At 34.9% G+C, this 25,825-nt stretch overlaps 1 protein-coding gene across 20 annotated transcripts in view; it reads left to right on the top strand.

Moving 5' to 3' along the window:
• BBX (BBX high mobility group box domain containing) overlaps nt 1–25,825 on the top strand; it is a 276,188-nt gene that overhangs the window by 126,987 nt on the left and 123,376 nt on the right. For 3 of the 20 annotated variants that reach the window (XM_033211384.1, XM_033211386.1, XM_033211388.1), the window contains one exon: nt 6,345–6,461. The exons of 15 other annotated variants lie outside the window; for them this stretch is intronic. The gene's annotated coding sequence lies outside the window, so the exon portion shown is untranslated. Of the gene's footprint in view, nt 1–6,344; nt 6,462–15,066; nt 15,165–25,825 lie in introns of all 20 variants that reach the window. 2 more of the 20 variants (XM_033211380.1, XM_033211381.1) reach the window with 1 other exon arrangement.

The following is a 25,825-nucleotide window of genomic DNA, read 5'->3' as shown; positions in this document are numbered from 1 at the left end:
GTGATCCTCCTACCTCAGTGATCCTCCTTAAATTCCAAAGTGCTGAGATTATAGACGTGAGCCACCATGTCCTGCTAAGTGCTATTTTTAAAAAATATTACACACTGATAATTATATAAATATTTTAAAAATTTAAGTAGTTCATTCAACCATGACCTTATTCTGTTATTTAATTCATAAACTTTAAAAGAGATGCAAAATTTTCCTTCATTTCAGGTTAGTGGTTTAACATTTCATAATTAATTGGTCCAAGAGAAAAAAAATTTTTCTCTATCTTCAGAAATGTTCTGTGAAAGTATTTATTTTCTAATAATTTTCATGCACATAAACATAAAAACCAATACAACTTAGTTTCTGTCCTATGTATCAATAGCTATTTTTTATTAATTTTGAATATCTCTCAATAATTAATATATCTAAACTTGTTTTCAAGGTATTTTAGTACCCTCTATGAAATACCTTGGTTCCTTCTAAAAGTTGCTTCTTATTTAGTGTATATGTATTAGGTGTTTGTGGTTTTTTTATAGCAATTTTGCCTTTTCCTTGTTGAGTATGTAAACATCCAAACCATAACCACCATGGATTTTATAGACTTTAATTGTATACTTTTAAAATTATTACTATATATTGAGAAATCTAAACCTTTCCAGACTGCTTGTGAGAGTTTGTACTCTGGATCATTATCCCTCTTTAATCTTTCTCCTACTCTGTTCTGTTTCTTTTTAGAACCTGAGCTACCTGTAGTAATCTCACTGGAAAAATGTTTTCTTTAAAGATAAATAATGTATTTTCTATTCTTCTGTATAGCTAACAAATACTTACTAATTATCATGTGCAAGGCAGTGCGTTACACACTACCAAGATCAGAATGTGGTAATATAAGGCAAAGTCCAGGCACAAAAGAGGGAGATACGCAAATAAACTTCTAGTTCTGAGGAAGACCTTAAATCCCACTTAAGGATATCAGGGAAGACTTCACAAAGAGGAGGAAGTAACAGAAGTGTGGAAGGGTGAATAGACTACTTGGGCCAGTGGGATGGGATACATGTAAAGTTACAGTGGGAAACTTTGGTGTGAAGGCAGAGATGTAAAGAGGGTCTTGAATGCTAAGGTGAGTTACCTTCCCCCCAACCCCCAAAAGGCAGATGGGCCACTGAAAACTTTTGAATGATTGATATAAATGAGATGGAACAGAAGGGAAAAAGGTAGACATTGGAAAGACTGGTTTAGGGGGCTTTAGTATTATCCTAGGTAAGAAAACATTCATTCTTCTGGTAGTGTATTGACAGGTGTAAATGGGGCTATAATGAGAGACATTAAGAAGGTTATACTCTGGATCTTGAAATATTTTAGATTGAAGTATTCCAAGTTACAGAACTAGTCTTTCCCATTCACAGGGCAAAAGTTAATGGATACTCAGTTTTAAGGATTCCTTCAATGACAATTTTCTAAAACACTTGATTCCTACTACTATTTAGCCTCTGTTTTGTGTTTAGTTATTGTAAATTTAGCTTTCACTGTGTTTCTTGAATATGAATTCTAGGTATCTATCACCTGAACCAATTTAGAAACTATTAATCTGTAGAACTTGACAATAGACTGAACTCATTTTGGGGATGTAGAGGGACAGCGAGGGAAGGAGCAAATGGAGAGTATTTAAAAGAAAGTCAAAGATAGGTTTGTAATTTAATTGTGGATGTTCACAATAGTGCTAATACTGCCATCGGAAGTAAGGAGCTGCTAGTATTACTGATTTGTGGGAGGAGGAGGTGAAGTTTGGGATGGATTGAATTTGAAACACAGAGGATATCCATGGCATTATATTTAGGATGTAGTTATAAATTTGAGATGAGGTTTGGTAGAGATTCAGGCTGAAGACAGGTTTAATAGAAGAGTGAGATAAGAGCTGAAACTTTGAAAATTGGTGAAAGATAATATGCCTAAAGTGGAACTGTTGAGAATATCCATTATTTGTTAAGGGAAGTCTAAAGGAAAGAAATTCTATCATATCTGTGGTGGGAAAAGCAGAATAGTGCTGTGCAAGATGGGGAAGACTTTCAAGATTGACAGTATTGAAATTTAGGGATATCTAAATGCCTGAAAAAAGTTCCTTGAGTTAGTAATCCAGGGGTGAATAACCTTTGGAGAAAGCAGTTTTTATACAGCAGTCAATGAAGTAGCCATGTTGTGTAATCTTTCCAATATTCCTTCTTTGAGTGCCAAGTTCTTGATTTTCTTTTTAGCTGAAACTATGTGTTGAGTCACTGTCTTCATTGAGTAATCCATAATGATTTTCAAATCCTCTCCCTTGGAGCATAGAACTCATCTTCTATAAATGTAGTTGTAATATTCTTTAAACGTGTTACCTTTAAATCAAAGCTCATCCAGGTATTAATATCATTTCATCAATGCACTGAAGTGATTTTCTTTAAAATGCCATCAGCAAACATACTTTCAAATGCCTTACTCGTAAGTCTTATATTTATTATAATTGGCATTACAGAGAAATGAATAATGAATTTCCTGTCATTGTCAGCTCTTCTTTCACACTTACTGAAACTTAAAATAAGGCCCCCAAATGTCCATCTGTGACAGACTGGATTAAGAAAATGTGGCACATATACGCCGTGGAATACTATGCAGCCATCAAAAAGGATGAGTTTGCGTCCTTTGTAGGGACATGGATGCAGCTGGAAACCATCATTCTTAGCAAACTATCACAAGAAGAGAAAACCAAACACCGCATGTTCTCACTCATAGGTGGGAACTGAACAATGAGATCACTTGGACTTGGGAAGGGGAACATCACACACTGGGGCCTATCATGGGGAGGGGGGAGGAGGGAGGGATTGCATTGGGGAGTTATACATGATATAAACGTTATGCACATGTACCCTAGAACTTAAAGTATAATAAAAAATAAAAAAATAAAAAAATAAAAAAATAAAAAAATAAAAAAAAACCAAACACACACACATGATAAAAAAAAAAAAAAAAAAAAAATAAGGCCTACTCTTTTAATAAAGATCCTTTAGAAAGCCCTTCAGAGTATTTGGGCCAACTGCATGTGCAGTTTCTAGTATAAGAACCAGATACATAGCCACTTTGGTTTTCATCTTCAGAGAATGGTGGTAAAGATAAACTAAGACTTTCCCTAGGTAGTAATGATGATTATAATAATTAAAAACTACAGCTGTTATTTGTCTTTTGTGTGCTCATTTCCGTGTGTGTGTGTGTGTGTGTGTGTGTGTGTGTGTATTTTTCTTCCTTGTCTTCACAGTGAGCTTTAAATGTAGGTGTCATTATTCCTATCTCATACAAGAGAGAACTGAGTCTCAGAACATGTAAATAGCTTGTCTGAGCTTCTTGACTTGTTAAAGACAGACCTGAGATTCAAATCCAGCTCATTGTTACTTTCAAAGACTATAGTCTTTGCATAGTCTATGTAGTTTTATGATATATCTGAAATTTGACCTGTAACACCTTTGATGGCAACTACTGACCCCAGTTTGGGAGCTCAGTGCCTTATTACCTTCCTCCCCTTTTCTACCAACTTGGAAAGAATAGATCACTACTTTTCATTTGTTTAAATAAACATATTGCTAGATGCCATTATTAAGTCATTCTTCTTTATATTTAATATTATTATATATATATTTAATCTTCACATCAGTCTGATGAAAGGTAGGCATATTTTCCCCCAACATTTTATTATGAAACTCACATACTCACCACCTAGATTTGGCCATTAACATTTTATTATGTTTATTTTATTACATATCTATCATCTGTCCATCTCTCTATCCCTCATCAATTCAGCTTAGTTTTTGAGACATCTGAAAATATAGATGTCACTACACCTCCCTAAATGCTTCAGCATTTATATTATGTAATATCTATATTAACAAGAGTTCAATATTTATGTATAATTTTTTTGATGTAAGTCTACATTCAGTTGCATGCACACATCTTAAAAATACGTTTTCAGAATTTTGGTAAATGCATACACCTGCATAACCCAAATACCTATCAAGATATAACCTGCTACTACTGGTAGATGCCTCCTTTTCTTCTCATTTTTTTAGATGGGGAAACTGAAAGAACAGAGAGGTGAAATTATCTGCCCAAGGTTACGCTGCTAGTAAGTGGCAAAAGCTGGAATTCAAACTCAGGCTGTCTGGCTGCAGGGTTTGTGCTCCTAACTACACCACCACACTGTCTGTAGATTATCCTCACATGTTTGGGTGTCCTTTTACATTCGTGTGCATGAATGCACTGTTTATTTTTAATGTAAGTGTGTAGACACAGAAGTGATACCCTGGGTTTAGTGAGAGTAGAAATGCTGTTCTAGCAACACATCAGTTCCTAGCAAGAGGTTTATGGCAGGAGAAATTAAGAGGGATGTATAATATGACAGATTCCCTTTGTTGAAATAGTAGGGTGAATCTCTATGTAATAGCTCTGTCTTCACTGGCATCCTTGATTAATGTTTCCACACATATCAGTGAAGTGATAGTGAGTTTTCTAATGACGACACTGGGGTTCAGGAAAATCCTCAAGTACCACTTGAGCAATTAACGGTAAATTATGTTCAGTATAGCTTTGTATTAAGCATTTTTGCTCTTTTATAATTAGTAGAAAATTGTTCATCTGTGTGTGATATATATAGTATCATTCATCTTGATATCTCAGACTCTGAAATAATATAATTGACTAACTTGGAATTTATAAGTTAAGAAATTTGTAAGGTTTTTAACAAAGAAATTTGTAATGGAATTATTTGACTTTTCCAAATAAATTGCATGAAGATTTAAGGATTGGAACAGTTTATATTAAGACTTTTTTCTGGTTTGCAATACTTGGGTGGCCTGATGAAAAGAAATTCTTCAACTTTAGTATCTTTCCTGCATTGTGTTCATACCACTCATATCTTAAAAGTTGACCAGTACTTTTTGTTCACTTCTTGATGAAAAAGAAGCCATCATGTAAAATTTTTTTTTAATTGTAAGTATTGTGCAAAAAGCATTTTTAAAAAATTGCATGTAGCTCACAAAACCTAGCCAGTCACTAGAGGGCAGAGCAGTACTGTACTTTAGGCCTTATTTGAAAATTTCTGGTTTAAAAAATGCTGAACATGATGGAAAATATATTGATACACAGTTGAATAGAAATTTCTTTGTGTTCTTATTGTCTTATTTTGCTGTAAAATCCAATAACATGCTTATACTTTTATCAAAGCAGCTTTTCTGGCAGTTCAACTGAATGTACTAAAAAGGCATGATTATTTAGAAGAGTGTAAGTGCCCCTCAAAAGAAAATACTCATGCATACAAAGAGCAATACATTTCATAATTTCTACCCTATGAAGTACCCTGAAATTGGATTGCAGTGTAGACTTTAGGTGAGACATTGTAAGAGAGAACAAGTAGTTTTGAGCACCAGTTCTTTATTAGTACTTAGCTCTAAGAATTCATTGAAATGCAGAACATTGCTTTATCTTTCCAGTCAGCTGAAATGTGTTGAATCATTAAGAATGAAATTACAAAGTTGTAGAAGCAAATAAACTAACTCTAGCCCTTTTAAAAAATTTTTGTCAAGTGACTTCACTTAATTTCATTTTTGTTCTAAATTTTTTGTCATTCTGATATTTTTATTCAGATTTATTTTTTTCTGGTATATCTTAAAAATATCCTAATGAGTAGCCTGAGTAATTCAGTGTCCCATAAAATAGAAAAAATTTGTCCTTAATTATGTTTATTTGTATTTTATTTTACAAAACCAGTTTGGATTTCTGTCATATTCTACTAGGGACTACATAGGATATCAGAAAAAGCAGTGGATTTTGGAATCAGAAAATTTGGGGGTCTCGATTATCATTTATTTGCTTGTGTCTTGGGCAAGTCACATTACCTCTCTGACCTTCATTTTCTAAACTGGAAAAAATACTTCCTTCTTTACAGCTGGGTTGTTTGGAGGACTGTGTGTGTAGATGTATCTCCAAAGATGAAACCCTGTGAAGATGAATTTTAATGGGTAAAGTTACAAGCTCCTAAAAACCATGGCAATAACTTCAAAATGGTTGACTGTATCACAGATTTAGTAACATGAGGGCACATATTACATGAGTAAATAGTACCAAAAATGTGGTTTCAAAACCAAAACCCAAGTTCAGATTGCCAACTTCCTCCTGTCTGTGATTTCTCTGGCTGCTTAATCTCTCTGTTAACTTCTGACTCTTTTGCTCCTCTCAGCTCTTTATTTCTGTCCTCTGTTTATTTCCCTGTTTCCTCTCTCTGTGTTTCTCCTGACTGTCTCTGGTCTCTCTCTGTGTTTTTCTTGTCCCAGGCACCCTCAGGAAGACCCCAAGCCTCTAGCAGTACCTGGTATCATCTCCAGCATGTTATAGATGTGGAGGATTCACTGGGATATTGAGAAATACCAGAGGCGAATTGTTCCACTGTAGTAAGTCATTCAGCATTTGTTAAGTGACTACTGTTCATGCAGCATAGTTGGTGGTCCTTTTGGGGAAGAAGAATTTGTTAGGACACAGGACAGAAGAAATAAATTTGTAAACTCTTGTCAGTGGTTCTTGCAGGCTAGACAAACATGCAAATGAAAACAACAATGACAAATTAAAAAGCTGCCAAATAATCATATAAACGAATTGTGTTTTATGTGTGCTGACGGGTCCTAGGGTTAATGGAGTAGAGAAAGCCAAGTGGTATTAATCAGATTTCCTGCATGAGTTTAAAATTAGGTTTTGAAGTACATTTGGAAGAGAGATGAGGAAAAAGAGAGTGGAAGTGAGTAATTTCTGTGGGGCTTGGCAAGCCTTTTTGCTTCCCTGTGAGTGAATCCCTGACCGTGGGGGGTAATGAAATGAAAGTGCTAAGTTTCAGCCTACCAACAGCTAACTTCACTTCCAGTCTTAGAGAAATTCCAGTTATGAAAAGAAGTACAGCCAAGTTGAGACTTTCCATAAACATAATTGGGATCTGCTGCCAGTTTTAGAATTTATAGGGTTTAAGTGTAAATTGTGATTATATGAAGTAATAAAGAAGTACTATGACATAAAATTGATACAGACCATTAGAATATGATTCAAGGATGCATTCTAAATAACATAAACTGAAATAGTAAGCTGAAATAGAACAAATCTGGGTTTTGTTTTGTTTTGTTTTTTGCATTAGAAATTTATTTTTGCTATTGTATTTTTAGACAGTCCTACCTAGTAGATGCGTGGTTTTCACATTTGGGTATCAGAGTTGGATATCGTTTGAATCCCAACTATGCTAGCTTTTAAACATTGGGCAATCTACTTCACAATGCTGAATCTCAGTTTCCACATGTGTAAACTAACGCTGGAAATATTCACCTCAAAGAGTGATGTAAATTAAGAGATAATTTTACAGAGTACTGAGTACATGCTAGGTACTTGCTACTTGTGAATACTTAAAAATACCTTTAAAATAGTTTGTTAAGTAAATATAGTGTTATTTCTGAGAGCTTTTTAAAAGTAAGAATGCTGGCCGGGCGCGGTGGCTCAAGCCTGTAATCCCAGCACTTTGGGAGGCCGAGACGGGCGGATCACGAGGTCAGGAGATCGAGACCATCCTGGCTAACACGGTGAAACCCCGTCTCTACTAAAAATACAAAAAAAAAACTAGCCGGGCGAGGTGGCGGGCGCCTGTAGTCCCAGCTACTCGGGAGGCTGAGGCAGGAGAATGGCGTAAACCCGGGAGGCGGAGCTTGCAGTGAGCTGAGATCTGGCCACTGCACTCCAGTCCGGGCGACAGAGCGAGACTCCGCCTCAAAAAAAAAAAAAAAAAAGTAAGAATGCTATATATACAAGAATGTTTGTATATACAGAAAATGCTATAGATAACAAGAGTATTTATTGTGCATGGATATTAATGACACTTTATACCTTCTAATAAAACATATTAGAAAACTGAGTTTCACAATGATAACAGGTATAATGTCACAATACTGAATTAGATATTAAAAATGGTGAATTAGACTCTCTGTATGTCCCTATGGTGTGCAAGCTGAATATGTGCCTTTAAACAAAAAAATTTATTAATTTGAGAAATAAGTTTGTGGCTATAGTTAGCACCCTATTATGCTACCTTCTCTACCATTATCTGTGTTTATAATTCTGCAGTCATATCTTTAGAATCAGGATGAATCTAAACTATGATAATTTCTTTTTGCTACCCTACACAAAAATACTTATACTATGTAGATAAGGTACAAAGAATAGCATTAACACGAATAACTGAGAACCTACCACTAGTTTGAGAATAGAACATTACCAATTTCTTTGTGGCCTACCGTGTGCCCCACCCAGATTCCATTGCCTCTCTTTACCCCCTCACCACAATCCTTAATGTTGAGTTTATTACTTCTGTGTTTTTCTTTGTCATTTTTCTCATACTTATGTACCCCCTACGTTAAATTTTGCTTGTTTTTAAATTTTATATAAAGAATACTACATGTTTTCTTATGCAACAACTATTTTTCCTGCTCAACACCATATTTATGACTCATTCCTGCTTGTCTTTGTAATTCATTTATCATCATATATGTATAATATTTTATTGTATGAAAATAGCGCAATTTATTTACTTTCTTTTAATGGCTATTTAAGCTGTCTTTCTTTTCTTTTCTTTCCTTTTCTTTTCTTTTTTTCTTTTTGTCATTAGAAATAAAGCAACAGAGGAAAAGTTGTTGAGTCCTGTATATGCCCTCTTTATGTACATATTATTTCTTCAGGATATATGTTCAGGAGCTGAACTGTTAGGTGATAGGGTACGCCAAACCTGAAATTCCACAAGATAATGCCACATGGATTTCCATAGAACTTGTTACATTTTATACTCCCACTAACAGAATGTAAGTATTCTCTCTCTCTGGCTCCTGGAGTTCTTTAAAATTACTAGATTTTTGTTTGATATATTCACTATATCTTTATGAATGATACTTTGCATGAATATGACTATATCCAAGCAGAAGTTTAAAAATGGAAGAGATTTTTTAGTTTACCTGTAAACATTTTAACAAAAACCCTGATGACCCTCATTTTTTAAAAGTTAGTTTTACTCTTCTGCTTTTATTTTTCTGTTTCCCAAATTGTCACTCATACCTTTTCTCAAACTCATTTAAATCTAGACATCCTGAAATAGCTGGATCTGTGTGCTCACTAAATGTTTTGCCTTCAGAAAACCTTATCATAAGAATCAGTGTTCTCTTGCGATAAATGAAAACTGTCAGCTTTTTCTGACTTCTAAGAAACAGTTTTTGCAGAGAATGTACATTTCTTTTCTTTTCCCCCTAATTCTTGTTGAGATAGAGAAAGAGTGACCCACAGAGGACTATTTGCAAGCTGCAGAGCCTTGATCAACCCATGTTTTGTTCTGTATTGCAGCAGTTCCAAAAACTTGAGTAAATGACTCACGTCCCCTTTTCTGTCATTCACCCTCTTTTGATTTCATTAGCCAATGATTCTTTTGATATCTGATATTTGTACACACTGTTCCAATTTTAATACCAAAAGTTCCTCCTAATCTTGTAACGGGTACTTCGTGTTTTAGAATTTTTGTTGACTAATCTCAATATTTTGTCTTTTGTCAAGCTTGCTGTCACTACTACACGTATGTTCTGCAGTTTCCCAAGGAATATACCAGTATCTATCCTATTTTCTGGTACTTATTCAACGGATATTTATTGAATGTAGAAAGGAAAGATGTAAATGCGGTCAGCACTGAAATACCTTTCCCCTGCTTAGCTACAATAATTTCCCTAAAAGCACTAGGCCAAAATCATGAGTACTGTAAATAGTTTTGCTAGTAAGTAGCTTTATTAAACCATAGCCAGTCATTTCTTCTTGAGCTATACTCTACTTTTTTTTGAAAAATTAGAGTGTTAGACCAGTGATCTGTAAGATTCCTTTTGACACCATAATTTTGTATTTTATCTTCTAATTGAAATGAAAAACACTTTGTCACTATTTGTCTGGGCACCACTACCAGGGTCTGAATCGATCTGCCTTACTGGGCTTTAGGCCCATAACTGTGTCACAGCAACCTGCCAGTTATTGTCTCATAACCCAGCAAGTGGGGGCATACATTGAACTTCTCTTCCTCTCTTTGTTCTTTAGGGTTGATTTGTTCTAGTATAAAAAATGCCTTTGGCTTCCCGATTTCATTTATCAGGCAACCCAGGCATTGTTCAATGCTAATGCTTGAGTTCTGCCGCCTTGCTCCTTCTTCTTTTCCCTCAACCCTACAGCTGTGCCCAGGTCAACTCATCCTAACCTTTGTTATTTGCTATACAGCATAACCCCATGTCTTTTCTCACACTCTAGTTACCATCTTTGAGTCAGTATTGGTTCTTTCTGTTGGGCTTTTCCTTGAAGTCAGTGAGTCTGTCTGTATCTGGTGCTGAAGGCAAGTTGTTTTTTCCTTTCTGTTGTGGTTCCTCAGCTTGGGACACCTCAACTCCAGGTGAATGGTGAGTGAGAGCCTGACTTCTTTCCTTGCTACCTTCATGTAGTCTTTCCATTACTATTGCAGGGAATCGCTAAACTACTTTCAAGGAGTTATTTGACTCCAGATTCTCACATGACTAATATTTCAAAAATGTGTTACTGGCCCTGAATTCATCTTGAGTACTTTTGAACTCTGCACCAAAGGCAAAAGATGCCAGAAATCATGCTACAGTGGGAAGGGGAACCAACTTCCTTTGAATTCTCTGTAGATTATAACCACGGCCCAATCACTCCTGAGGGTGAGTGGGTGACTGGTGAGCTATGTATTTGGTCTTTAACCGAGGTCAAGTATAGACTCTTCCTGACCTTTATTCAGCGATACAGACTGTGTACATTTCTGTTGTGCTTAGCCAGTGGACATGTTTCTCTCCTCATGATATTATAGATCTGGTTTGTGAAGATTCCATTTAAGTCTTGCAACTTTTAGTGTAAGATGAGAAGGCAGGAGAAAACTTTTACAACTAAAAAAGAAGGAAAAAGGGGGAAACTTTTTTAGTGAAGGATTTATTTTTAATAACACTAACTGAATTCTGATTCAAATTTGGAAGCTTAAAAATTGTGAGTTTTTAAAATGTCACATTATTTGTTATTGAAAGCCTAGCTGTTAACCTCCTACCCCCAGCCTCCAAACACATAAAACACCCAAGATTCACTGGGCTGTCCGGCCATGAGGCACAAGAAGCCAGACTATCTGTGAGAATTCACCCCTCCTAACTAACTGCTTACTTGACAAAACTCTTAAGGAAACGTATTATGCCAAATGTTCTGTTCAGAGAAGCAGTTAATACCACCCTATCTCAAGAAGAACAGATTACTTTTTGTTCCTCAGGAATTCAAGGAGAGAAATATTCTGTTATGCTTATCAGGGAAAAAATGGGAGAAATTACCTCACATGAAAACTTTACTGATAGGAGAATGTTCATTCTAACTATTATTATAATGTGTCTTTGATTAATGTAAAAGTCTTGACCTGTTAAGTATTCACGTTAATATTTTATATTATCAGTGATAAAAGTTTCTTTTGTAGTATTAATTCACTCAGTATTTTATTAATTTAGACAGGCTTGAAAGTGCTTCATAAAACCTACAACACTCATTTAGTATTCTCATTTTGATTTAATGTCTTGTCTTCTGAAAGCCATATATTCTCTAATGATTTAAGTTGCAACGAATATTAAAAATAAACTATTATTAATAAAATAAGTTGACCATCCTTAAATGCAGTAGAAAAATTTATAAATATATAAATATGTGATATAAAATTTTCTTTCTGAGGATGCTAGGAAATGCATTTATGATGGATTCTGCATTGGATGGGCTTAATTTGGAAAAGGTTTTATAAATGCTAAATTAAGAATAAATTTTGAACTATATATTTTTTACTCTTATAACATGTCTATTATACAGTAAAGTTGGTAATAAATATAAAAGTAAGCTCAATGTTGAGGTTTATGTAATTATTCAAGGAAGTATTCTAAAAATAGATTTATCTATATTATTAGAAAGTATTTTATTAAAATAATTTTGAATAGTTTCATTCAGATTTAGGTCTTGCTTGAATAACAATATTAATTTTGTCTTGTAGTTTGTATTTGAAATTTAAAAAGTAAAATATTTAAATAGATCTCTAATTTTGATGAAAAAGAAGTGAGCAATGAATCTGTTTTCTTGAATGTTTTCTAGTGTATTTCCATTTATTTATCTTAGCTATAAAAATTTACATTTCCAAAAACCTGAATAAGTTTTATTAAATCTGAAAGATAAATCGCTGATTGTTTCTGTAAAAACAATGGAACAGAAAGTAGAGCAGCTGCACTTTGATATTAATATTTATTTTGAGGAATTGGGACCCTTCTAGGAAGCTCACCTGCATATTATATTGTTGAAGATTTCTAAATATGGTTTTCTTCTTCTATGCACGTGCCCATCTGTTTTCTCCCAGCAAATCTTACTCAGAATCTGTGAGCTTCTTTTGTGCTTAGCCAGTGGACACTACTCCTTTTTCTTGTGCTAGCCAAGCACTGTGTCTCATTTGAATGATAACATTATTGCACTTAGGTTAAGGTCTGTTTTGAGCTTAGAGGAGTCTTGACTACCGTTTTCATCCATTTATAGTTATTTCCTGTTACTTAACCCCTACGCAGCACGTATAGATGTATGTTTGTTATAATCAGGTTGATGGCAGTGTTATTTCTATGAGCCTGGAGCTGCCTAGTAAACATGGGGCTTGTGTTTTCATCCGTTAGTAACCAGCTACCTGCTAAGAACCACTCTGGACCTGGGAAAGTTCATGCTCTGGAACTCTGAGTCAGAGAACTAATAGAGCTCAGTGCCAAGGCAGGAGTGGGTCTGATTTTCACTGAATGGAGTCATCCAGTCAGCTGTTCCTTCAAAATTAAAGCTCATGGAGATAGCCTTTCTTCTGCACTCATTAGAGCTTAATCAAGGATTGATTTGAGTACGTTTCCTTTTCTTTCAATCTTTAAAAAATGTGCTGGAGACTTCTGTTGATTTGTTTGAAATTATTTGCATTTAAAAGGCTTCCAAGACAGTTTTCACGCAACGGTTCTGGCTCTTATTTTTTGTACTTACTATGGTTGACAAAATCATGATGGGACTGCATTCTCCTTTTTCTTGATTTATGCTATTATGGCAACTTCAAAGACAAATAAGGGAGACATCTACTTTTTCCCATCCCCCTCCCACATTCAGAGGTTAAAGTTAAGGGTGAACCCTGGCAATGTTAACTTCACAGATTTAAAAGTATGGTCTTCAATGGGAACTTTAAGACTCCCTGCCTGCAATTAAGAGGCTAGCAGTGATGATGATGATGATGATGATGGTGATGTGAATATTTCTGAAGTAGAGGTACAATAAGAGGCTGAGTCACAGATTTAAAATTATCATTTGAGATAATAATAGAATAGTGTCACAAGGCAGTTTATGGCTCATGCTGTAGAAAATTAAGAATTTAGAGGAAGGAGATATTATTTTGCTTAGGATCATATTTGACTTCCATCGAGAGGAAGAGAGAAGGGACGTTTTAAATAAGGGATCTCTGGACAAATGATAAGAGGCAAAAAAGCACTCCATTGCAGGGAGCTGGGCCTTGAATAAATCTTCTGGAGTATAGTAAAAGGCAAAGGAAATTTGAGGCCAGGTTTTGAATATGTGGGTGGGGAGTGAGGTGGGAAGGAGCACAAAAAAGATCCAGAATACCAAACTAAGGAATTAAATTCTAGGAGTAGACCGTAAAGGGCCTCCGAAGGGTTTGATTTCAGGGAGTGAAAACCTCAAAGCATGATTCTAAGTAAATCTGATACAGATTAGTTTGAATGGAAATTATCACTTAGGAACTGCTATAGTTATCTCTTGGGTTGAAGTGGTGCCAAAGGGTTTGAAGAGGGAAGGAAATGTACATTTTTAACAGTATGTATACAAGGCAGCATATATGAGGTACTCTAAAAGGGATTTTTCACATTTATTATCTGTTTCTATTGTAACCATCCTGTAAAGTAGGCCCTAGTCTACTTTTACAGATTAATGAACAGAGGTCCTTAGGTTAGATAACTACTAGTGGTCAAAATTCATAGCCAGGCCTGACTGCCAAGTCACCAAGCCTTTTAACACCCCTGCTCTGATTTCATGAGCATGGAAATGGAAAACAGATAAACTTTTTAGTTCTTATTTCCAAAATATTACTTTATTAGGAATTATGAAATGGATCCAAATTAGGGTTATAGTCATACATATTTTTATATCTATTCTTTCATGTATATTAGTACACCTGATTTGAATCAGATGTTATGTATTAGACTTAGCTAATTAGATTTAACTATTTCTTATTTACAGCATTTGAGGAAAAGCACTTTAAATTCAGAGAAAATGTCAGTTAATAAAATAGATCACTAATACATTTTTAATATATCACCTTAAAACATACAGTAAGAGAGTACATTTTCTACCAAATAGTAATTTTAGTATATTAAGAAATGAAACTAATGTCTTAATTTTCAAGAATAAAAATGAGATTTGTTAAAGGATATAAAATTACAGCTAAATAGCAGGAATAAGTTCTAGTGTTATACTACTGTAGAATAACTGTAGTTAACAGTAATATATAGTTTCAAATAGCTACAAGGAAGATATTGAGTGTTCCCAACAGGGAGAAGTGATAAATGTTTAGGATGATGGATATGCGATAATTACCCTGATCTGAGTACTATACACCATATGTATTGAAATATCAACACCATAAATATGTATAGCTGTTATATGTCAATTAAAAAATAAAATAAAAATTTTAAAAAGAATAAAAAGTATGGAATAAACAGGAATATTTAGAAAAGAAGAGTTTCGATTACTTTATTCTCTGATAGCTAGAAAACTTTTTAGTTTCATATTTGTATTATAAATATAAAAATGTTTAATACACTTGACTGGATTAATAAGAAATACTAGAGGGAAGCTTATTTTTTAATGAGAGGATCACTTTAATGAATAATAATTATTTTACAGATGTTTGAAGAAGTAGGTACTGACACCCAATTAATTGCCCACTACCAACACCAACAACATCTCCACCTCTTCACTGCCTGCACAAGACATTCTGAGAGGTTGGTGTTTGTTATTAATTGATGTTAGCTTTTTATAATTTGTCGCTTTTTTCTAAAAACAATTTTTTAAAAAAATGTGGCTAGTTGAGGAATATCTGTTAGTTGTGTTCTGAGATTTACATAGATCAGATTGCTGTTTCATCCTTAAACATGTTAAATAGATCCTTTCTGTTGAGTATTTTTAAAAAATTTTTTGGAGGATTCTGATTTTTTTTCATTGTACAACCTGCGCCTCCTTCAGTAAAAATAGTTCTGGGTTCACAAACAAGAAGCAGCTGTCTTAAATATGTTCATTGACTCAGCCGAGTGTCTGCAGTTGCCCAACAAAAGTTATTTGATTTTGGGTAGTGCAAAGAAATCAAAATAAGCATTCAGATTATATTTTGGCTGCTGTAATAAGAGCTTCTGTCTGTAACTTTAAGATTGGAAATCCACATGTAGTGTATTTTTATCTTAAAATTTGTAGAGATTTAAGCCTAAACACCACTGAGACTATTAAGAGAGCTTAAGTGATAGAGCTCAGTATTTCTTTTGAATTATTTTTCTGATCCTCAGAGGAAAACGTTGAATCTTCATTTCAAGATTGACCTAACAAGGGCTACATCTCAGTGTTATTCACAAACTGAGAAAAAAAAAAATCATAATTTTATGTGTATTATTTGTTGAAACTAAGTGAATGCTTTAGTTCACTGAAGAAAGTCAATTCAAAGAATGATATGGACAAGGCCAGAAACATATAGAGAAACATATCTCAAAAAGACTTTTCAGAATTGTAAAATTGAGCGCAGCAGAATAAAACAATTCACACATTTTATTAGATCCGTATACACTGCAGACTCATTGCCTCCTTGAGAGATTGTTGCTGTAAATATGTAGACAGCAAAAGAGTGTTGATGAGTCTCTGACTTAACTAAATATTCATAATGGATTAGCGTGCTACAAGAATTGACCACACGAATGCAGGCTAGTTTTATGATTCTGTTTTCTCAGATCCTTTTTGGAAAATCTTACATCTTCAAAGTCTCTACTTGTGATTCTTTATCTCAGACAGTTACAGAAAGATCAACATGGTTTAGAAAAGTCCTAAACACCGAATTTTAACCAGTGATAAAATGAATTTTAGAAGTTTTGATATCCACATGTAGTGTATTTTATTTGAAACTTGGAGACAAATTGGAAAAGGATATCTTCTGTTTGATAACTTTCTGATGAGGCATAATCTTATGTCTGGACTGTTAAATTGAGAATTAGAGCAGATGTCTTAAAGTCACTTGTATGAGACCTTAAGTATCTCTTCACCTTAGCTCCCCAAGTGTAAAATAACTATGTTAATTATATAACTCTTAGTGCAGGTTGAGAAAAAGTGTTCTTATCTTCAAATCACAATCTACAAAGTAAGTATTGAGAGGATTTGACCTATTAGGAGGAAGGTCCTGGCTATTTTATAACCCTGTGATACAAAGTGATATTTTGAGTTAAAGGGGATCTAGAATAATATGACTGCAGTGTTCAAGCATAAGTTGAATATGGCATTTCATGAAAAGAACCTATGTTGGAAACATTTTGTAGTTCAGGTAGAAAGTGTGTATTTTTGAAGCTGTGTTGTACTATTGCCAGTTCCTCAAGATAACATCTCCTAAGTATAAGGTATGAATTATTTAGAAGCTGAAGTAAGGAATGGTAAAAGAAAGCAACCAGAACAGAGGAAGAGTATCAAACTAGGGCATATTTTTATTGAGTGGTGGAGTCCATTGGAGTACAGTGTGCCGAAATATCAGGATCTTAGGATAAGTATTTAGTTCTCGTATATTGTTTTGCCTTTTGTTTTTAAAGGGCTGGCATAGCCGTGGGTGCTCACTACATTTACTTTGAATGTGGAATGACTGTTGGTCATTTTAATGAAGTAAATTTTAATGAAGTAAAATTTTTATCCTTTGTGAAGAGTGTCACGATTTACTTTTTTAAAAATTAAATAAACTTTGGTTGGCTTTAGAATTGTTAGTCTTTCTCAGTGATAAATGAAAATGAAAAATTAACCCCATGAATGACTTTGTACTGGCTCCAGCTCTTTCATCTTGAACAGGTTCTAGGACCTTGAGAAAATTTCTTAATTTTGGCCTGAATTTTCTTGTCTTTCAGTAAGGGAGTTAAGTTGCATAATCTCTGAAGTATGTTCTGACTTCCATAATTTTGTGATTTTGAATGAAGTTAAGTAAAGTAGGAGTTCAAAATGAGTAGAAGATTATTCCTAAATCAAGTTAGATGAAGTTAATAAGAGTTATTAATAAGAGTTTCACGATAACAGACTTTTGATAACAAAGAAAAGAGATCAAGTGTCAGAGAAAACGTTCTTTGTAGTAGAAATGGTTTCAGGAGTTGCAAAACCGTCTATGGGATGTAATGACAATTAGATTTGTTTGATTAGGGCAAAGAGTTTTTCTTGGGGTATGGTAGTGAGTTTTCCTATTATGTTGATAAAGGCTCGATAATTTCTAATAGCCATTTAAAATCTGTTTTTAAGAAAGCTTTAATCTACATTTTTTTAAACCCCAGCATTTCGGCTTCTGTACCTGTTGCCTACCCCAAAAAACCTTCACAGGAATCATATTATTTGTTTCCTTTTTAACAGTTGTACAGTTCCCCCGAAAAATTCAAAGCATAGGCAAAGATAAACATTCCTAGACTCTCAAAGAATGAAAATAATACTGATTAAAAGTATGCCTCCTTACAATAAAGTTGTCCGTTTTATAAATTGCTGCTTATTAGAGACAACCAGATAATTATTATAGTAGGACCCATTTCAAATTTTTTCTTAGAAATTTCTCTTATTCTGGATAACATTTGACTACTGTAAACTCTTGAAAATTACCATAAAATACCTGTAGAACTGTTTTTAAAATGAAGAAGCCCACATGTTAGAAATACATTTCATCGTGTTTAAACACATACCTTTTCTACATTTGGAAGCCCTGTTTCGTGTAAAACACGCATAGAGCAGTTTGTCAAAAGAGGCACTGTCCTTGTGACAGTCTTCAAGTATTTTATTTATATTGGTGGACAGACGTGAACTGTTCTTTACAGAGTGGTATGGCCACAAAATGTAAAGTTAATCACTCTCTTTAGAAAAAAAATGCATCCAAACTTATATATGATATAATTTGACCCAAACCATTAATAATACTTTTGATGATACATTTTTCAAGGGAAAAGAATGTGTAAGTCATCTATAGTCCCTTAAAAATTAGAAATACGTGTCAAAGGAGCCTGAAAAACACACATGTAAATATCTTTGGAAATTCTGACTATGTGACTAATACTAAAAACTGCCTTTTGATTCTTCTCGATTCTTTTAATAAGTACCATAACGCCTTCGAGCCGGAAAGGTGTGTCTGAAGGTTCTAACACACACATTGTAGAATTCCTAAGTCATTGTCTCACTACCCTTCTAATTTTTCACAGATTATTCCAAGCATTTAGTAGTAACATAAAAAGACCTCCTTTGTATTGATTTTAAACTTTTATATCACCTTGAAAGTTTTAGACTAGAAACCCTTGCACTAGTAATGACTTTGGGACTCTGGACGTTTAGCTGGATGACTGATCCCAGTGTATCACTGCCAAGTGAAGGGAAGACATTGAGGCATGCGATGCGTTGAATTGCTTTGACTCACTTCTTTCCCCTGGCAGCGGTTGCAGCGTGGCGGCAGCAGTACCAAATCTGTGTACTTGCACGTTTGAAAGCTGCTTTTCTTAGGCTCCCACAGCAGTTTGTATAGAAGAGGAGCCAAAGTAAGACGTCTAAAGAGACTTTCTCAAAAGCAATTCACATGTGATCTTACAAAGAACTCCTTTTAGATTTGGTCCTATCACTACACTCCTCAGACTTCTGTTAAAGCCTTTGCTAAGAGGTAGTGTTAGGGCAAGGCCTGGTAACTTCTGTTGTGTTGAATTTGTTGCAGAGTGTTTTTAAGAAATAACAGGCTTAGAGTAATTTAGAGTGTAGGGGCCAGCCATCTCCAGACACGAAAGAGGCAACCTGATATTGAGAGGTTAGGTGATTTAGCCAAGACATGCTCCTGCTTAGAGAGTCCAGGTTTTCAGACTTCCACTTATGTGTGCATTTATTATGTCAGAATATGGTTATGAATAGTAAGAAGTAAGTTGCAGAAGAATAACAGAAAGGACATTTTAACTATACCATAAAAGTTAAACGGTGTCAACTGCCATTAATCTGATAGGAAGATCCAGATTAAAGTTTCAGACCCTGGAGACTGAAATGGGTTCAGAACTAAAAGAATGTATAGTGTATCTATCCTTTTTCTGTGAGATGATGAGAGGCAAAAGATGGCAGTTTTGAGGGAAATCAGAGCTTTTCTTCTCAAATCCTGAGGGTTAGTTTGTGAACTTCTGTTTATTGGCCATCATGTTTTGAGCACCTGCAGAGGAAAGGGTGCTCCCTTAGCCCTAGCTAGCTTAAGGACTGTGCTGATGGGAAGCAGAAGCAGCTCCTTGTGCCCTCTTAGTAAACAGCACAGATTCTCACTTCAATAACTGATGAGTCTGTTCTGTTGTCTCTCAGTCCCCTTGTCAAAACCACTGGTCTGGATTGCTCTACAGAAGCCGCTTTGCCCCTCTCTTCTCTGATGATCATGGAGGAACTCAGTTTTAATACTGTCGTTTGCGTCTGATACACTTAGGCAGCAGTTCCCTCACGGACCTTTTAGATCAAAATGACACTGCAGTACCTTAAGAAGCTTTTAAAGGAGACATTCTGTTACTATTTGGGGAAGAAGAAAAAGGCAGTATTATATAGCGGAAAGAGTTCTGATTTTGTGGTCAAGAGACCCGATCTTAACTCTGCCACTAATTGGTTTGGTGAACTTGAGCTAACCTTTAACCCCTGTGGGTCTTTTTTTTTTGTCATCTGTAAATTGGGGGACAAGATGATCTCCAAGGGCTGGATTTGCAGTCCCCATCAAGTCTGTATTGAAGGGTTTCATTCTTAGAAGAGTAGCTCTTTAAACAAATTATCCTATAAATTAAATATGACACCAGAAATAGCAGTGACAAATGGAGAATTTTCCTAGGGGAGCCACTTATGACAGGCTACAGAAAACTTTTTAAAATAAAAACATTATCAGACAGTAGGATGCCCTACAAATAAATTGATAAGTTCTGTTTTACAATGTAGGAATCTGAAAATATCTAGAAAATTAGAATTTTTTTAAAAAAAATTGTAGAATCTTCTTCCAAAGATCAAAACAAAACAATGAGTCTATAACTAAGGTAATTTAGATAGATGTGAATTTCATCTGAGTAAGTTTAATTATAAATTGTATCTGAATTATCAAAGTCTAATACTATAAATAAATATTTGGTTGGGTATCAGTCTTCCATCTTGCCTTATGTATTTATGCTACATCAGTTGGTTTCATTAATACCATTTTAATTGATCATAACTTGTCTTACTGATAGTAAAAAGAGCCTTTACAGCTGTGTACATGTTGGGACGTGGTACCGCTTTCATGGTTTTGCTGGGAACACTACACTGATTTCGAAATATCAGACATAGCTTATTTAGAACGAGTAAGTTTGTTTTCATATAGTGTAGGGCAGCAGTAACAGTAATTACTGTCCCGATATAATGATGCTAATCTCTTATCATCATCATCTGAAGTGAATGATAAAAACATGTTAAATTGAATCTCCTTTCTAACTTGTGTTGTGCAACCATTATAGGTCCTGGACCACTTAGGAGATAATTGGGCTGTTCCTTATTCTTTGTGGTAGTGGCAGATATTCAACCTGAGATTTAAAACCACTATTACCAGTCAGAGTTGTGTGTGCTTAAAATATGTTGTTGTCCACCAGCTCAGACCAGTAATTGGTGAGGAAGCGGTGTAGGGGATAGCTGTTTTTTCATGCAGAATAGCTTTTTAAAAGATCATTTCATCAAGATTTAAATGTAAGCAAGCAGAGAAGTTTTATAAAAACATCCACTAGATGGCATCTTGTAATTGTGTTTAGCATTATCCTGAAGCATTCTTGACTAGCGGGTATAATTGGAACAGAAAGGGTTTTATTTTTTTCTCTGAAGGTTGGTTGTTCATGAATATATGAATTCATATATACTTTAAAATAATCTTAAAGTGAAAGAATTTTAACCAGTCATTTTGTCATACTGCCCACTCATCATGGGAAACATATCTGGAACATCCTGATATGTTCTCAAACATAGCATGACATTGGTAACCTGTATTAATAACATCGGGAAATTTGCTTTCCTAACCATTTTACATTCTTAATTTTATAAAAAATATGGAAAGCATAGAAAATTGGTCCCCTGCTAGTTAGAAAATAAGTTTTGGTATTTTGCTTTGGTAAGGCATTGTGCTTATAGCAGAGATATAGATTATATTTTTGGTGTGGTTCCAAAGTTCTTTTAAAGTTCTAAGAACTATTGACCTTGATCCTGTGAAAAATTTCTTAGTGTTGAATTTATTTTTCAAATACAGATGCTCTTTGACTTAAAATGGGGCTACATCCTGATACACTCACTGTTAAGTTGAAAATATCCTGTCAAAAATGCATTTAATACATCTAACCTCCCAAACATCATAACTTAGCTTAGCCTACCTACACGCTCAGAACAGTTGTATTAGCCTACAAGTGGGCAAAATCATCTAACACAAAGTCTATTTTATAATAGTGTTGCATATCTTATGTAACTTATCGAATACTAAGTTTTTCAAGCACGTTTAACCTAGGTTAGGCTATGATATTCAGTAACTTAGGTATATTAAAGACCATTTTCCACTAATGGTATTTTTAACTTACTTGTAAGTTGAGAAACGTCTGTATTAACAAACTAACAATCTTATTCTTAAGTGCATACAAATTTCCAAATGATTTGGTTAATCTCTTTAGCCTATAAGTATTTTTAAAAGCTTATTGTTTATGGAACTATACAGTGTACCCCAATGTTTTATTTTTTGATTTTTGAAATATTTGTATTTTAAGTTAAAGAAAAACTAGAAAATAGAATTACCAAAAAGAAGAAAACCTCATCCATAATTTTATCATAGAGAGATAATGTCATAAACAATTTAGTGTTCATTCTTTCAGGCTTTTTTGGTTTATGTATATATAAGCACATATTTATTATGTATTTTTTAAAGGAATCAGGCTCTTATATTCTGTGCAACTTTTTTTCCCACTTTATCTTGAGTGTCTTTTTATGCCAATAAATGCATTTTCATGGGATTCTTAGTCACTATAAATTGTTACATTTTAACCAAGCTCCTGCTGTTTATATTTTGCTCCCCCGCCCCCCCATTTTTTCTCTACTCACAGATTTTTGACATGCAGAGGTATTTCTTTACCTAATGGTATTTACTGATGAGAGCACTGGATTAAAGCAGCATAGGTCAACTTAGCACAACATATGGTTAATAGTAGGTTCTCAATAATATTGAATGAATTTTTTACTTTTTTTGGTTACATGAGTATGGTTAGAAGTTATTATAGGCATAGCATGGTGGCTTAAGCCTGTAATCCCAGCACTTTGGGAGGCAAGCCGAGGCAGGAGGATTGTTTGAGCCCAGGAGTTTGAGATAAGCCTAGGCAACACAGTGAGACCTTGCCTCTGCAAAAATTTGAAACCTTAGCTGGGTTTGGTGGCGCACGCCTGTCGTGTCAGCTACTCTAGAGGCTGTGATGGGAAGATCACTTGAGCCCAGAAGGTCAAGGCTACAGCAGTGAGCTGTATTTGCACTACTGTACTTCAACCTGGGCAAGAAGGGCAAGACCCTTTCTCAAAAAAAAAAAGAAGTTGTTAATTGTAGTTTATTTCAAGTTGATTTGAATGTTTATAGTTCATGATTATGATGATAATGATAGCAAACCTTCATTTGCACTTACTGTAAAGCACTACTCCAAGCAGTGTATGTGTTTATAAAAATTGGCTTAATCCTCACAATGAAGTAGATACTGTTATTATCTTCCTTTTACAGATGAGGTTGCCAAGGCACAGAGAGGTTAGGTTACTTGCCCAAGATTACACTGTTTGCAGATAACCTAATAATTTATAGATGCAGGTTTATAAATTCAGGAAAAAAGAGAGTTCACACTTAACATGTATGTCAGATCACATGAGATACGAAGCATAGACAAAGTGAAATTAAGCAGGATTGTCTAGGATTTCTTTCAAAGCCATATTTAACGGCTTCATTAAAAAAAAACAAAAAAAGCCAAAGATTTGTGTAGTTCTTTTGAAATGGCGTCAGTGCCATTTTCGTATTGAATGTAAGATCGCAAGTTGTAAAGTTTGTAGTCTAAATAATATAGTTTACAGTTATGTTTGACACAATGCATATCTTACTTTGACATAGATGATACAGAATTTTTAATTTGTATGGAATTTACGTATCATGGTAATAATTTGATGTATATTAACCAAAATTCAGGCTCATAGAGTTTTCTGGGCTTGAGTCACATATTTTCTCAGTCTTGTCCAGGTTCTACTGTGCTGAATATGGAAGCTGTGTGGTTTCCCAGCAGCAGAGCCATTGATTTAATGTACATTTATTAAGCACCTAATATATGCCAGGCACAACAATAGCACTGGGCATACAAAGATAAATAAAATACCACCTCTTCAGGAAGACATAGTGTGTGGCTAGCAGCATTGAAAAGATCCATCCCAGAAACAACAGGATTCTGTTAAAGTGCTTGCTTACTTGCTTTAAGATTGTTTCTTTATAAAATGGAAAAGATAAAACATGAACAAGCAGAACCAGAAAGGGATTAGTACAGTCCAGGCTTTCTCTTTCCTCTGAACTTGTACTGTGGGGGCTTTATTTAAAAACCCCTCTCATCTTGATGTCATAGTACCTAAAATTCCTTCATGAAGAGTCATTAAAAATTACTCTTCCCCAAAGCCATATTTTAAAATGAGTTTTAATTTATTATGTTACTTAACCCTTGTTGTATCATTGGGAAAGCCTAGCCTATGACAACCTGGAAGGACTCAGAACTAGCATTTTAAAACAGAAAGTCTGTCGGCAAGAACAGCTTCAGTAAGAAAGTAGGATCTGAGTCCCGGGGATCAGGGAAAGCTGGGAGGAACAAGTGTTCAGTGTGAACATAATTCAGGATTTCAGATACTTCCTGCTGAGCCCATAAGTGTTACTGTGGCCAGAAGGCTGTCAGACTTTGACAAGTGAGCCCTATTTTTGGATAATGGAGAAACAAGCCAAACCTTCCTCAGTGGCCACATGGGGCTTTTTGGTTCTTAGGAAGGTCTGGAAAAGCTCCTCACAGACCAAAGTCGAAGGATGGCGTAAACGAACGTATCTGACTTCCCTATTTTAACTAGAGCTACTCCTGAGTTGGACTCCTTTATCGCCTCTTAGGAGTACCTCTTTACAAAGTAAATATTCCAAAAATCCAAATAGGATTTCAGAAGCCCCATATTTCTAAGAGGAGGCCGGGGGTGCAAGTGGTAGTAGACGTGCAGAAAGTAAGGGTGAAGTGGTTTCCAAGTAAAACGAGGTTGTTGATTACTTGAAAAGGTGACAGAACCAGATTTATGAAAGTGTTAGGGTTTCCCATACCTGACAGTATGGCTTGTTGGAAAAAGGAGCAGAAAGAGGCTGAATTTTCAGTCAGAAACCACTGAAACCACTATTTATGTAATATTTATAGGAGACCATGTGCGATTCAGTTGAATTGCTAGGTCTCGCTATAGCAGTTTTTAAAAGCTTCTTTGATTGTTGACAGGTCCGTTAAGATATGCTGCACATGTAGATAAGGAAGACACTCAAGTTGCAACATCCTCACTAAGTGATCATGAAGTTCTTATGGTAAAAAAGTTCAGATTTACAATTCCATGTAACCTTTCATTAATTAAACAAATTGGATCTTTGTTACTCTTCTGAAAGTTTTAGAATTGCACTTCATGTTTTAGAAATGACTCATCAGCTTTGCATTGCTCTGCTGACCAGGAAGCCTAAACTTGCAAAAGTAGTGTTTTTCTCTGGATTTTGGAGTGTGCCTCTTTATGTGTGATGTACCGTGGTGGCCCAGCATAGAGGGTGTAGCAGTTGACTCCCTTCCTGTAATGCTTTTCAAAATAACACCTGAAAAGTGGAAGCCCTGATGGTAGTGCTAATAAATAATGCTTTAGAAACCTGTTCTAACAAAATTAAGCCAATTTGGATAGCTTATAAGTAATCAACACAAATAGACATAGAAATATTAATGCAAGTTTTATGATATCAGGATTGTTAGCAACCAGAGATCACGAAGAAAATATTTACATCCACCAAGGACACCTTAAGCATATAGTAGATGAGTCTTGTATGTTCCTGGAAATAGGTGGGGAAAGGTTTAGTTAATACAGTGTTATGAAACGTCTTTTTTAAAGAGTCTTAAATTATTTTTAAAATTCAAATTTATATAGTGCGTTTATTTAGAGCAGTAACTTTCAACTGCGGATCCCACAACTCTACAAGGAGTGTTTAGAAATTAGTGGGACATTATTTGGTGAAATGCTACAGTCTGGGATTGGGTGTAGGGGTCAAAGGGCAGGGAAAGAGCCTAGATACATGTTAACTCAGCAGGAAGTGAAACAGTCTTGCCAAGTAGGGAACTATCCCATT

Source organism: Trachypithecus francoisi, unplaced genomic scaffold (genome assembly GCF_009764315.1).
Source record: "Trachypithecus francoisi isolate TF-2019V2 unplaced genomic scaffold, Tfra_2.0 Lachesis_group0, whole genome shotgun sequence".
In the NCBI taxonomy this organism is placed as follows: domain Eukaryota; kingdom Metazoa; phylum Chordata; class Mammalia; order Primates; family Cercopithecidae; genus Trachypithecus; species Trachypithecus francoisi.
Note: the sequence above shows the minus strand (reverse complement) of the source record. Positions and strands in the feature narration are given on the sequence as shown.